The sequence below is a fragment of the Strix aluco genome, chromosome 5 (genome assembly GCF_031877795.1).
Source record: "Strix aluco isolate bStrAlu1 chromosome 5, bStrAlu1.hap1, whole genome shotgun sequence".
NCBI classification, from domain to species: Eukaryota; Metazoa; Chordata; class Aves; order Strigiformes; family Strigidae; genus Strix; species Strix aluco.
This window is the reverse complement of record NC_133935.1, coordinates 86,437,717-86,451,059: the sequence shown is the minus strand read 5'-3', so window position 1 is coordinate 86,451,059 and position 13,343 is coordinate 86,437,717. Positions and strand designations below refer to the sequence as shown.

General features: G+C 39.3%; 1 protein-coding gene across 2 annotated transcripts in view; it reads left to right on the top strand.

Moving 5' to 3' along the window:
- The window catches only part of CHCHD3 (coiled-coil-helix-coiled-coil-helix domain containing 3), a 164,812-nt gene that overhangs the window by 143,595 nt on the left and 7,874 nt on the right, over positions 1-13,343 (top strand). The window lies entirely within an intron of this gene.

The window sequence follows — 13,343 nt, the reverse complement described above, 5'->3', positions numbered from 1 at the left end:
GTTGCGCTTGATTAACTCTAATTTTTTGTTGAATAGAGCAAAATTGTGCAGCAGGCAGTTGGCAACACATATGCTACATGGATGTTGGATCATGGAGAAGCTTTTGTAGGTCTGCCGAGGATTTATACTTTTTTATTTATTAGAATGCCTAACAAATTGCCTGCCTAATGTAAATTTAGCTTTAATTAGTCCATCTACATGCTACTGTAATAAAAATAATGAAAGGACCTGTATAGAGGTGACATAAGTGCCTATAGTTATCGCTTAAGGTTAGGGGACTTGACTGAGGTCAGCAGGGTAATATGTGCCAAATCTGAATCCAGAATTAAGTGGTTAATGATTACCATTTTTTATGCAAACTTTATAGGTGGTTCTTCCTAATACAGTATATATTTTTTAGTGACCTGATTGGTTTGGGTCTCATTTACAGGTAAGAGATCATAACAGTCCCCAAACTTTTATTTTCCTCCTTCACTAGAATCAAGCAGCGATATTTTGACTTTCTTTGTTGATCCTGTCAGTAGCACTTCCAGCATAAGATAATTTTGGTTTTTAAAAATACAATTTTGTTTGTTAAGCAGTTTCATTCTCTAGGAGTTGACCAGGGCACCAGAATGTACATTTTCATAGAGTTTTGAACAGAGGAGCAACATGAATCCTGCTCTCACGAGCATGACTACTTCTTTCTACCCCCAAAATTACATAGCTTATTGATTATTCTCCTTTGATCAGAGAAAAATTGAAAATTTGATAACTGAATTGTAGACGGTGGTTGCCTTTTGTGAATAGGACCATTTTGAAATTGTTTCCTAGAAGACACAAGTCTTGAAAAAAATTTCTTTCTCTTTTTAGCTTGAAATTTCCAGCCATGTCATCCCTAAACACAACTGTGTAAGTCAATTGATCAGAAGGTAACTCTGCAGCTACTCACAGACCAACTGGTGGGACTGTACACACACTTTGCACAGAGTGTTACACCTGCCTTGTTGTAGGAGACCGAAGCTCTGATCCATAGACTGCAAAATCCTAATTGTAACAGGGCTCTGCTTCTAATGGCTTGTAGGAAATGAGCCTGTTGCCTTTAGACATTTAATGGCATGTTAGCCATGGAGCTGAGGGGTAGCCATGGTAGTTGGAAGTACTCGGGTCCAACAAGATAGCAGAAAATTTTCCCTAGCAGAAAATTCAAGTTTTATTTATTTCTCTTGAAATGCTATGCTGTTATTTATTGCATGTCCTTTACAGGAAATTTTTTCCTGATGTTCTGCCTGTATTTTCTTTAAATTTTGTCTCAGTATTCCTCAATGCAAAATGCTAAATTATTTTCTGAATGTGCTTTTTGATTCTTTCAGTGGTTATCACTGCATTTTTAAAGCATAAGTCCTGACATCTGTAGGAGAAAAGGCATATATTGGTCATGAAATGTCGTAACCAATTTTTTAAGGCTTTTGCAGTATCTGATAAGTGCATTTTCATATTTTCTTGAACATGAGCTTCATTCTTAAGCAAATCAACACTCTTCTCGTGCTGTTTTTGAAGATATTTCCTAAATATTTTTGGCTTGCTTTGGCATTTGAAAACATTTGGGCTTGTATAGATGTGACTTGATGTTGTGTTCCATGCTGCACACTTAGACACATGAAAAGCACGCTGCCTTTTAACCCTAAAAGAACATAAGAAGATACAAAGCTGTGCAGTAGAAGTTTTTCCCCATCGCTGTTTATAGAGCAGTTATGTGTTAGTGGGTTTTGTCGATTCAAGTGTGATGTGCCTCTGTAAAGGATCTATAACTGAAATTGGAAAACTTGTCAATGTTTAAAAAAAAAAAAATCATAAAGATGCACTCTCTCTCACTGTCCTCTGCCTTTCCATTTATCTCCCTGCAGTATAAAATCAAAGTATAGTCCTGAAACATTTAAAGCACACATTTAAGCCTGGGGAAAGGAACTGAACAAAATAGATAAAACTAATAGGTGTATCTTTAAGGAGACCACTCGAGTGCCATATCTGTGGCTATAAACTTTATAAAGATGGACTCTCCTGTCAAGGGTGTGTTAAGACGGATAATATTCCGTAGCAAATGCTGCACTGTGCCGTATGCATTACTGGAAGCAAAAGAAGAGCAGGATCGAAAGGTTTTGCGAGACAGGCTTTATAGATCCGTGGGTAATAGACTACCTCTCTGTCTACACTGCTTTACTGTTAGTGAAATCTTGCTCTTGCATGGGCTGATGAAATGCAGTCTCTTTTCTTCCATCACATATATTCTTTTTCCTTTGCCTTGACTAGACACAGTATTTGGGCCAAAAAATTGTTAAAGCCCTCTCAATAAAAAGATGAAGTCAACGTGGTCAATGTAGATTTTAAAAACAAGTTCTTCATAAATAAATGAGTCCAGCTCTTCTCTACTAAATATTGCGGCTCCTTTAGGTAGAGAAATTGCAGAGACTCTTCTGGACAGTCTACAAAAGAGGTTTTGGTGGCTTAAAGAGACTTGATTAAGGATGAAGCTAATCTATGTAGTGGCTCTATCCCAAGTTCTCTGTATTTTAAACCCAGAGACTTGTTACTCCTGTCTGGTTGCGTAACATGAGGCTGCATGGAGCAGAAGTTGTCTTCAAGTGCCTCAGTACCTGGTAAACAGGCAGATAAAGTCATTGCTGCTTTTTGGATCCTTGCAGTGGAGATGTGTGAAGGTCAAACTCCACCACCCCCCTCTTGTTCTGGGTATGCAGTGTAAACTAATTGTTTTCAGATAATACCCAAATTAATACAGATCAGGTGCTGCCCCTTCTCCTCCATAAGAGGACGTGGGTACTACTGGAGTAAGTTTGTTAATTCTGGCAGATTTTGAGTTCAGTGCTTGAGTATAAAAATCCTTAGTCACGTAGATCTCTGCTAAGTGGAACTACTGAAATACTGATTATTTGTACTTCTTACTGTAGTTTCTTGAACGTGACATACATTTTCCCGGAGTCTCTATTTTGTGTGTGAAAATCCTTACCGTAGAACAACGTACATTTCTCAAGCTGGAGCCACTGTAAAGCGTAATCATTTTATCGTACATTGAAAGAAATGAGAAAAGCAGTTATTTCTTTAAAACTTTCCTTGCCACTTAACATGGGTCCCAGTTTCAAGCCATTTAGGAGATCCATTAAGCCACTGGGTTGCTCCTGTGCATGCATTAGTAACAGACGTCGTGTAATATGGAACAGGCTTGCTATATCATGGACACATTTATGAAGATTGATAACAGGCAGGGTTCAGTGTTAACTTTTATTGTCAAATAGGCTGCAGGAGAAACTGCCTAGTATTGCTTTTGCTTTGATTTATGAAAAGGTTGCTGCATGAAAAAGGCATCACATAAAATAGCTCTGCTGGCAGTAGCATTATAAAATAGGGCCGTAAGTAGACCAAACAATAACTAACTATAATTACGTTCGTTATTGTCTCTCTCAGCTCTCTGTACCTTTGGTAGGGTGCTTGCACTCGCTACCACGTCAGCTTTAAAGTGGACTCACCTTTCCCACAAAGTGGGATGAGCATGATAAAATCCTGCCGTTTTATATAGGCAGTACCCCCAAAGGAGACTTTTTTTGTTTGTGCCATGAAATGAAAGAGGTCATTTAAATTTTATCTACTTGCAGAAGTAATACTAGGAAGAGAAGGAGGAAAGGTCTTTAGAAAAAAAAATGCTGTTTTTGTTACAATTTCCATCACTGAGGTATTTTGTCCTAAATTATTACTGTTCTCCGGTAAGGGTTATTTCAGACTGTGTTATATTTAGACCCCTTAAAAACAAAACCAAAAATCCCAGCATGATGGCAAAGATCACCAGTTTTCATCTGCAGATGGCAAGAATTATTATTTTCTTTCTCTTAGCCTAGTACCATCCTTCGTAATGAGATGTGCCGCAGCAGGAGCAGGTTGAATTCTGCAGTTAGCAGCAATTAGCAGTAAAACTTCAGTGAGAACCAGTTGAAATCAAGGAGCATGACCTAACTGGGAAAGATTTTAGTGGTTGATCTAAAGTTTGTCAAACTTGAGATACTTTAACTTAAAAGCGTTCCACTACCAAACTACCTGAAGACCTTTGCAAAAAAAAAAAAAAAAAGAACTTAAAACTCATGTGATAAGACATCAGAATTACTTTCTTGGATCAGGCTGAAGTTCCATTAAATAACCCATTGTCTAATTAATGCTGCCAGCACACAGCAGATGTGTGAGAAGAGATCTTTGTAAGATCTTTGTGAGTTGGCAATGACGTTTCCCTGCAATACCCTCTACCTTCTGCTTTCCAAGTACCACCATGTCTCGTAACAGCCTCAGGGAAACATCCGCCAGTAGGCAGTGAAAAATTACGAAGTGAAAAATAATTTTAAAATAATGAAAATAATGAAAAAACATGAATGTTGTGCTTTACAACTCATCTCTCCAAGTTTAGTTCATGATTTGTTCATGGTGGGAGGTGCATTTTCCCTGTTAGGATGCTAAAAAGGATGTTGAGGGTATTAAGTTTCAATATTTCTATAACACGTTGGACAAGCACATTAAAACTAAGATATATTATAGCAAGGTCCAGTACCCACTTATTATCGGCATGTTCGCAGGGTGATTATTACTCTTTGTGTGTGTTTGCTAACATGTTATTGTTGCTACAGCCCAGCTGATTATATTTTATGAAAAGGGTGTCTCACCACAACCCAGCACAAGACCTGGGGAAGTGCATATAGCCTTTGGAGCTTATCAGAGTGAATCCAAGCCCTTTTTGTTAAATAACTTCATGGCCAAATGAAAAATTGGCATTTATTCTACTATCTCTTAAGACTGCAACCTTCAGTTCCCTCAAGTAATCATCACCCACGGGAGCAGTGATGCTTGAAGTGTTTAACTGTTGATTGCTTTTTCTGTATGATACTGCTACTCATAATATCTCTTATTTTTGTGGTCAGGCCTCTTATGGCTGAAGAAAATAGTTAAAACATATATTGCTCTAGAGAGTAATATTTGGATAATAATGTGCCACTAGTTAGTGTCTTGTGGTGCTTCGCATTGAGTGTTGTAGTTGACCTTTGCTATAGATGAGAAACGTGTCTCCTTATCAAAACACATTATATAGCACCTATATAAAGGGAAAGCTGTTTTTTAGTGTAGTAGTGTAAGGTGCTGTGAAGATTTTTATTACCACAATTTTGGGATGATCATGTTACTCGTGCGTTTACAAAGCCTGAAGTGAGTTGTATAGCTCTTGGGAAATAAGTGGCAGTAATAAATCTACAACATGGTGTGCTGTCGTGTATTTGGTTTATGCTGCTCATTTGGGTTTTTGGGCTTTGTTTAGATCTGTCTATATTTTTGTGTGTGTGTGCGCTTTACTCACACAGTGATGTAACACTGCTGTAGAAAATTTAATTTAGGGACAGGAATAAACTTAAAATGGAAAAAATATTCAGTGGATAAAATCGTAATTTTTTTTTTTTTTTGGCCACCTTCATGTAGAAACAGGTTTCAAACTGTTCATAGAATCACAGAATGGTTTGGGTTGGAAGGGACCTTAAAAACCATCTAGTCCAACCCCCCTGCCATGGGCAGGGCCACCTTCCACTAGCCCAGGTTGCCCAAAGCCCCACCCAACCTGGCCTTGAACCCTTCCAGGGAGGGGGCAGCCACAGCTTCTCTGGGCAACTTGTGCCAGGGCCTCACCACCCTCACAGGGAAGAATCTCTTCTTTACATCTAATCTAAATCTCTCCACTTTCAGTTTAACACTATTACCCCTCATCCTATCCCTAAACTCCCTGATAAAGAGTCCCTTCCCATCTTTCTTGTAGGTTCCCTTTAAGTACTGTTGCAAAATTATTTTTTCCCTGTAAAATTTAGGAATATTATACTGTATTTTTGCATAGTATGTAATGCTAGTTAATACACTCCAGTAGTCCTGGAACAACAATGGTTGCAAACCACTGGCATCAGCCACTTGTATGAGAAATGTTGGCCAAAGCATCAATTAAATGTCCCAAAGACTAGATCTACCTTATTGCGAGGTGTAACTAGATCTGGAGAGCACTAATTCCCTCGCTCCTTGCCGCAGCCTAAACCTTCCTAGTTCCAAAAAGCCCCCCAAAAGTCCTAATAGTAAGAAATGGCACCACCTGGTGTTGTTTGCCGTGGTGATCTTTGACTTGTCTGCTCATGAACAGCTGAGCGAGTGGAATCTTGCCAGTCTTCATTAAATAATTTTTTGGGCGGAGTGATGAGACAGAGCTGAAGTGATGCCACATGCAAACTCTAAAAATAATTTGTGATCTGAATTTACATTATGAGGCTTGAAATGCAAGTGTTGAAATGCAAGTGTTGATATGCTGATCACGTATACATGAAAGTGGGGGGTTTTGCTCAATTCAAACTGAGCAGATTTGACTCTTGTGGTGGGGTTTGGTTTTTGTTCTGCAAAGTAGTTGGACAGACTTAAGGTATGTCCAAGATGATCGTTCTTCCTCTCTTCACTTGCCAAAGATAGGAACTGGTTTTGATCAGTGCAAGACCAAGAAGTTCTTTTTACAGTGTTTATAGCATATAGGTACGTTATATGGATACAATATATTTCATGTAGATAAAACTGCTCCTTCCAGAGTTTCTTCTGATTAAAGATTGTAGTTACTACGCTACCTTTTCCACACTGTAAAGGCATGCATGCCCCTGTTAGAAGTCTAAATTTTACGTCATTATCATCCATGTGCTTGTTTATTTTAGTATCTAAATTTGGGTAATTCCAACATGTGATTCCTTTTGCAGCTGCAAGGACCAGCTGTGTGTGAGGTACATTTGTATAATAATATGTTGGTGTACTTTGTATTTTAAGGGGTTTTTTGTTCTCTTTTTTTGGGGAGGGCAATTTTATAAATGAATAGTGGTTCGGAATAATAAAAGTCAATTCATACCCATTTAAATAAAAGTATTCAATTTAATTTTGTCTTTCAGGGTTGATGGGAGTCTTGTATTTATTTGATGACTCGCTCATCAAGCTATTTGGTGTATAAGCAGTCCCAGCGGGTCAGGTCAGAGGTCCCCCTAGCTTCTTGGGGAAGGGCTAGGAGTGGGTATTGAAGGAACGCTGTAAAAATAGGGGAAGTATGCAGTGATACCATTTTACCTTCAAACAGGTAGTGGAGTGGGACTTTCCTGAGCCAAACATAGTATTTTTGCTTATAATCTGTTGATGGACTTCTCTTACTTTACTGTATAATTATCTTTTGGACCCAAATGTGCTTATGATAACCGCAGTGCGTACCAGCTTTTCATTATATGTTGTTTGGGAAAGGCTTGAATTATTTTTTTCATTGTAAATCTACTGCTAGAAAACCTCACTGTCTGTTTCTCTTCCATACACCATTGATGGTTTCACTGATCCATCTCATGTTCACTCACAACTGCTTTTCTCTAGTCTGAAGAGATCTAGTCCTCATGTAATGTCCTAAGAGTCTGAGGACTTATCTTGCCAACTAGTTCATCGGTCTCATTAGGATTCACAACCAGGAAATCTTTTTCTGATCCTCATCCTAATTCCTTCCTGTTGTAAGTCCCAGCCCAAGAAGGGGTTTAAGAATGTGCATAACTTTGCACATGCAAATGCGGAATTACTCACTTCTTGAAGTTCTGCTCGTATTTATGTGCTTTGCCAGATTTGAGATCGTAAATTCTGTCTGTTAATCTCAGAGATGCTCTTTCCTCCCTGTATGCAATAAATAAGTTGTTGCAATACAAGGAATGGTTTCCACTTTGCTTATGCTAAAAGCTGAACAGATATCCTACCAACATACCAGGTGTTTTACCAGGTGGGAAACATTCACTAGGTAAAGGAAAAAAAAAACCAACCAAAAACCCAACAAATGCATCTATAAAGGTCAATAGTACTATCTGCCAGTCTTCGTTGTTAAACCAGGTTTTTGTCAACATATTGAACTTGACTTAGTACTCTCTAGACATAATTAAATGTCTGTCTTCAAGCAGTGTGTGTGTGTGTGTGAATATGCTGGAATGTCTTTCCTCCTCTTCTCATCTCCGTCCCTAAATTTCAAAGGTCAGAATGTTTGAAATAGATTTTTATTTGCTTTTAAGAAGGCTGGGTGAGAGATGAAATAAATGAGAGGATGACAAACATTTGCCTGTGGTTTGTTAGTGCTGGGATTTTAGGGGAAAGAATCTAAAAATAACATGGGCAATATTAACACTGGAGCTGATCACCAGTAGCATAAAAGATACATATATCAGCAGGTGGAGTAAGTTGTATTCTGACTTCTGCAAAAGTCATTTATTTTGTATTACTACACACATTGAGCATTCTCCATTGTAGAGCAGAAATGACTGTGGTTCTCTTCCGCCATTTCATCGTAGATTCGTTAGGCAAACTTTCTTTTACACCTTTTGGAAAAGTCACACTATGTAGTCAAGTGTAAATAAAAGCAAGAATCAACTCTACAGTACTTGATCTTTTGCTGGCAGCACTTCCCACACGGTAATTTTGAGGGCTCTGTGTGGGCACAGTTTGATTATGGACTGCTTCGTAACATCAGTTGTAGATATTCAGAAATCAGATCTGTGGTATTACTTCCAAATGATTTTTAGAAGAACATAACCATTTGGTTTGTGCTTTACATGTTTCATAATGCACTTTCAAGTCATCACCTACTTAATGTGCGAAGACAATTTTTAAAAATAATTTAATATCAAGAGTAAATTAATTTAAAAACTAAAAATAATGATGCAGCAGTAAGGACCTTCATTACCATATGCCCTTTTGTCTTTTCTCCCTGTTATCTATTCTGCAACTATTTTCTATACTGTAAACAAGTCCTGCAAATTCACTCAGCAGAGATGCTGTTGGAAGTGGCGCTTTTTGGATGAGGTAGTTTTAAAAACAGAATAACCCCCTCACCACCACCTTTTTGTGTCATGATGGAAAATACCACTGTCTTGCTGCTGCTTCAGGCTTGTTGCTTACGCTTCATCTTTGAGCTGACCTTCTCTCTAGGTCTTCTCAGCTAGGCTTACGTTTCGCTCTTGCTGACTCTTTATGCAAAATACCTCAAACATGGCCTTTCTTGTCCATCTGCTCAGCTAAATCCATCACTATTCAGGCTACTAGTTGCTGCAATGGTTTTTTTTTTTATTTTTTTTATTTTTTTTTTGCCCCCCGGCCATGAGAAGTGAAATGTGGTCCTGATGATGTCTGTTGAAAGCAGTACTGCAGATAATTTCCTACCTCATATTCACATCAACTCCTTCCATCCTGCCACTGGCTTCCCCTTCACGTGCATCACGCGCAAGTCACGTGTCGTCGCTTTTCAAGCCCTGTATGTCCCATTTCTCCTTCGCTGCTATTTCCAATTCCCTATATACTTTCTGAACCACTCATGATGCCACCTTCCATCCCTCACTCATCCAGTTTTCGAACAAGCACTGAGTTTCGCTGTTTCTCAGGAGGAATTTCTGCTAGATGTAGACAACGTTAATTGATTAACTTCCCACAAATCCCTCTAAAAATCCTCTCGGTTGCTCATGAGGCCCTTGAAAACAATTGGGCTGGTGCTATACTTAGCAGGCTGCCTATTGCAAGGGTACAGATTGCCTCAGTTTCCTTTTGTTTCACCCTCTGTTTGCATCAATTGGACGTTTCTTTGTGTGTATTACAAGCACATTGAGAAAAGAAACATCCTTTTTTTTTAAAAAAAAAATCTTTGCATGCTACCTAGTGCAGTTGGGGTCTGGTCACAGCATGTTTTCTCTCCTACATGAGTAGAAATAAATAAAACAGATCAGGACATCGTCTCCAGCACTGTCCTGTGCTGGGACATCGGGTGTAGTTGGTAGCATGTTCATTTACAGGGTTTTGTTTTGGAGCTAATGCTTCCCTGGACAACACCGGGCATGACCAGGGGAACAGCACATGCTGGGGACTGTCCCCAGTTTGTGGTTTGGATGTGGATGTGCTGAGCTGCTTATTTGGAGGGGAAGGCAAGATTTTACGCTTAAGAGATACACGTTGTGCTGTACCATGCTGATTGGCCTCGGACCCAGAGGATCATCTCTGGTCTGTTTTATTTAGTAGCGTAGAGGTAGCTTTAGATGCCAAGGGTTATACAAATAAAAACAGATGCTGTTGATAGGTGTCAGCATTTTAATGAAAAATAAAATTAAGCCCTGGATACTTCTGGCCACCTAATGGCACTATTTTTTGTAATGCATGCTGGTTTTCTGTTGCTATTTTTTTCCCCCATATTTTATGACAATTGCCTGAAGTCCTGATCTGGTGGGATTATGCCAGATACCTGCACAGTTGGAAACTCATCAGCGATTCAGATTCCTTCAGTCAGAATGTCAGTTTTATCACAAAACTTGTAAAGCTTACTGTGGTGATTTCAAATTTCCTCTTTAGTAGACATTTTGTTTGAATGCCATGAAGGGGTTCCTTTCTGGGTGCCCCCAGGAGTACAATAAGCTATGCTCTTTGAGAGAAGCTAGATGAGTACAAAGTTACCTTCATTAAATTTTCTCTTCATGCTTTAGCATAGAATATTTCTTTTTCAAACTCTCTCTCATTTTCTTTTGTGTCTTCATCCTATTACCTTTATGAGATTGCGGTGCATCAGCCTGATGGAAAAGGTGGGTGCATGGCTCCCTCAGAGGTTTATTCCAGCACACAGAAATATTCTGCTAGCATGTGAGGTACTTGAGGAGCAGCTGGAAAAGCAAAAGCAGATCAGGTAATTGTAAACTTAATAAAAACGCATCGTTACTAGTGTGCCAGCGCAGCACAGATCAGACTGCTGTTCATACTGACTTCTGCTCAGAAAAGCATTTTAGATTTCATAGAATCACGGAATGGTTTGGGCTGGAGGGGACCTTAAAGACCATCTAATCCCACTCCCCCTGCCCCGGGCAGGGACACCTTCCTCCAGTCCATGTTGCCCAAAGCCCCGTCAACCTGGCCTTGAACCCTTCCAGGGAGGGGGCAGCCACAGCTTCTCTGGGCAACCTGTGCCAGGGCCTCACCACCCTCACAGGGAACAATTTCATCCTTAGATCTCATCTAAATCTCCTCTCTTTCAGTTTAAACATTACCCCTCATCCTATCACTACAATCCCTTGTAAAAGTTCATGTGTGTTGATTCTGTAAAGTAGTTACTGAGTTGCACTGAATGGAGATGGAGATCTGTCAGGGTTCCCTGGCAGTCTTGGGTCACTATTATGGTATGTATTTTTCTTTCTATTTAGTTGTGAAATTCCGAAATTAGTAAGTAAGTAAATAAATAAATAAATAAAATGGTGGGACACTTTCCCTGACACATGTCCCAAAATACAGATCTCTCAGGACATGGGATAGTTCAGGGAAGGGACCTCCTGGTCGAAGAAGGGTCAGCTCTGGGACCAGACCAGGTTGCTTTATCCATTCAGGTATTTAAAACCTCCACATTTTCACTATAGATTCTACATAAGTGCTGGGTTTGCGCTGTTTACCTTTTCTTACAAGCTTTTTCTTTAGTCAAGCTCCACAGACCCTTAGATGACCCTTATTTATAGAAACTTTAGAGAAGTTCTCTGTTCTGGAAATACTTCATTGCCCTTTTGAGGAGTTTCCTTGCTGTTGGCTGTTTCTGACCATCCATCTGAGAGTCCTGTCATCCATCACCAAACAGAAATCAATCCCAAACCCTTCGGTGGGGTTACCATAATGCACGGTGCAACCTTCTTTCCTGAACGGGAGATCCTGCAGCACGTGGTTTATGGCCATCTATTGTTAGACAGTAATCTCATTTAGCATTTTCCCAAAAGTGCAAATAGTGCATTAGGGCAGCGTAACAAGCACAGCAGATCAATATGGAGATGGTGCTCTCCTTCAACAGATTAATCCAAGAAAATGGACTTTGTTGACTTGAAGGAAGTGGCCCTGTTCGCATTGACCTGCATTAGGTCTGCAGTGCCTGGAAGGACAGGCAATGGGCTGAGAGTACGTGTTGAAAAATCACCAGTGAAAAGTCATAGTATGAAAACAAGTAACTGTGGGGCAGGAGACGACATGTCTTACGGGCTCTGATATGGTTGGCAATGTAAAGAGTCCATTGAAGCATTCAAATAAGGAATAATACATGGACTTTGAATGGTCATTAATAGCATGGCTCAGGGAAAAAAAAACAATCAAAAAGCTCCTTAGTGTGGGTTAGAGTACCTTGCTGAAATGGCTTTAAATACATCTACAGAATTTATGTAGCAAATGTACAGCAGCTCATTTCCTTCACTCTTCACCTTTATATAAGACACACTCTATGAAGTCATTTTAAAATCAGTTGTGAATAAAGGCACAGCTAGGTTTACTGTGTGTATTTTCTGTTAACTCATAGTCTATTGTATTGGTTTATCAATCCAGACCAGGATTTCAGGCGTTTAAAATGAGCTCTGGTTTAGTTGGACCTCAGTCGTCACCGCTGTCAGTCTTATGTCTACAAAGAGCATTCGTGGTGCTTCCTCTTGTCCTCCATCCCGTTACAGTCCTTGCCATGATCAGCCAGTGTGCAGCAGTTTATGGTCATACATTTTGATGCCTAACATGCTTTTGAAATGCTTGCTGATATCAGCAGAGGGGGGATTAAGGGAAAATCCTCATCCGTAAGAGTCTACAGAAGTTTGAACTTTCAGATCATAAAGTGTGTAAGCACCTGGGACTGCATTTAAATTCTGTTTTAGGCATTTCACAGATGTATGGTAATGAATGAAAAAAGTAGGAGGGATGTTTTATATAGGTACATACTGTAAAATCAAGGTGACTTAACATTCCTTTTTTTTTTTTTTTTTTGTACTACATCTTCAGTGATTGCCAAGAAGTCAATTCCCCAAAGGAACAGCATTGTGCTTCGCGTTTCACTTTCTTACTGTAGTAAAATAGAGATCTGACTTGGCCAATCAGCAAAATAAGAATGAACACAATATTCATCTGAGGATACTGTGGCTGATGAGTCTTATTTTTTTTACAACCTGACTGAACTAAAAATAACGTGGTCTGGTGTGGATGTTAGAAGAGCCACTGTCAGGCTTTCCTGGTAGGGTACATGGGTTAACAGTTCACACACGTAAAGCAAATGGGTGTTTTCAAGGCACGTGAACTGTAAATGGTTTTCTAAATTTTTATGTGGTTTTTTTCTACCATTAAAATATTTCATCTTTGGTGTGAAAGGAGTTTAACTGTGATTTGATTGCCTCTTGTAGAAATGAGTACCTTAAAAAGTATTTTTAAAGTACGTGTCCAGTTACCTTAAAATGTCAATGGACATTTCATCTCTGAAACACTTT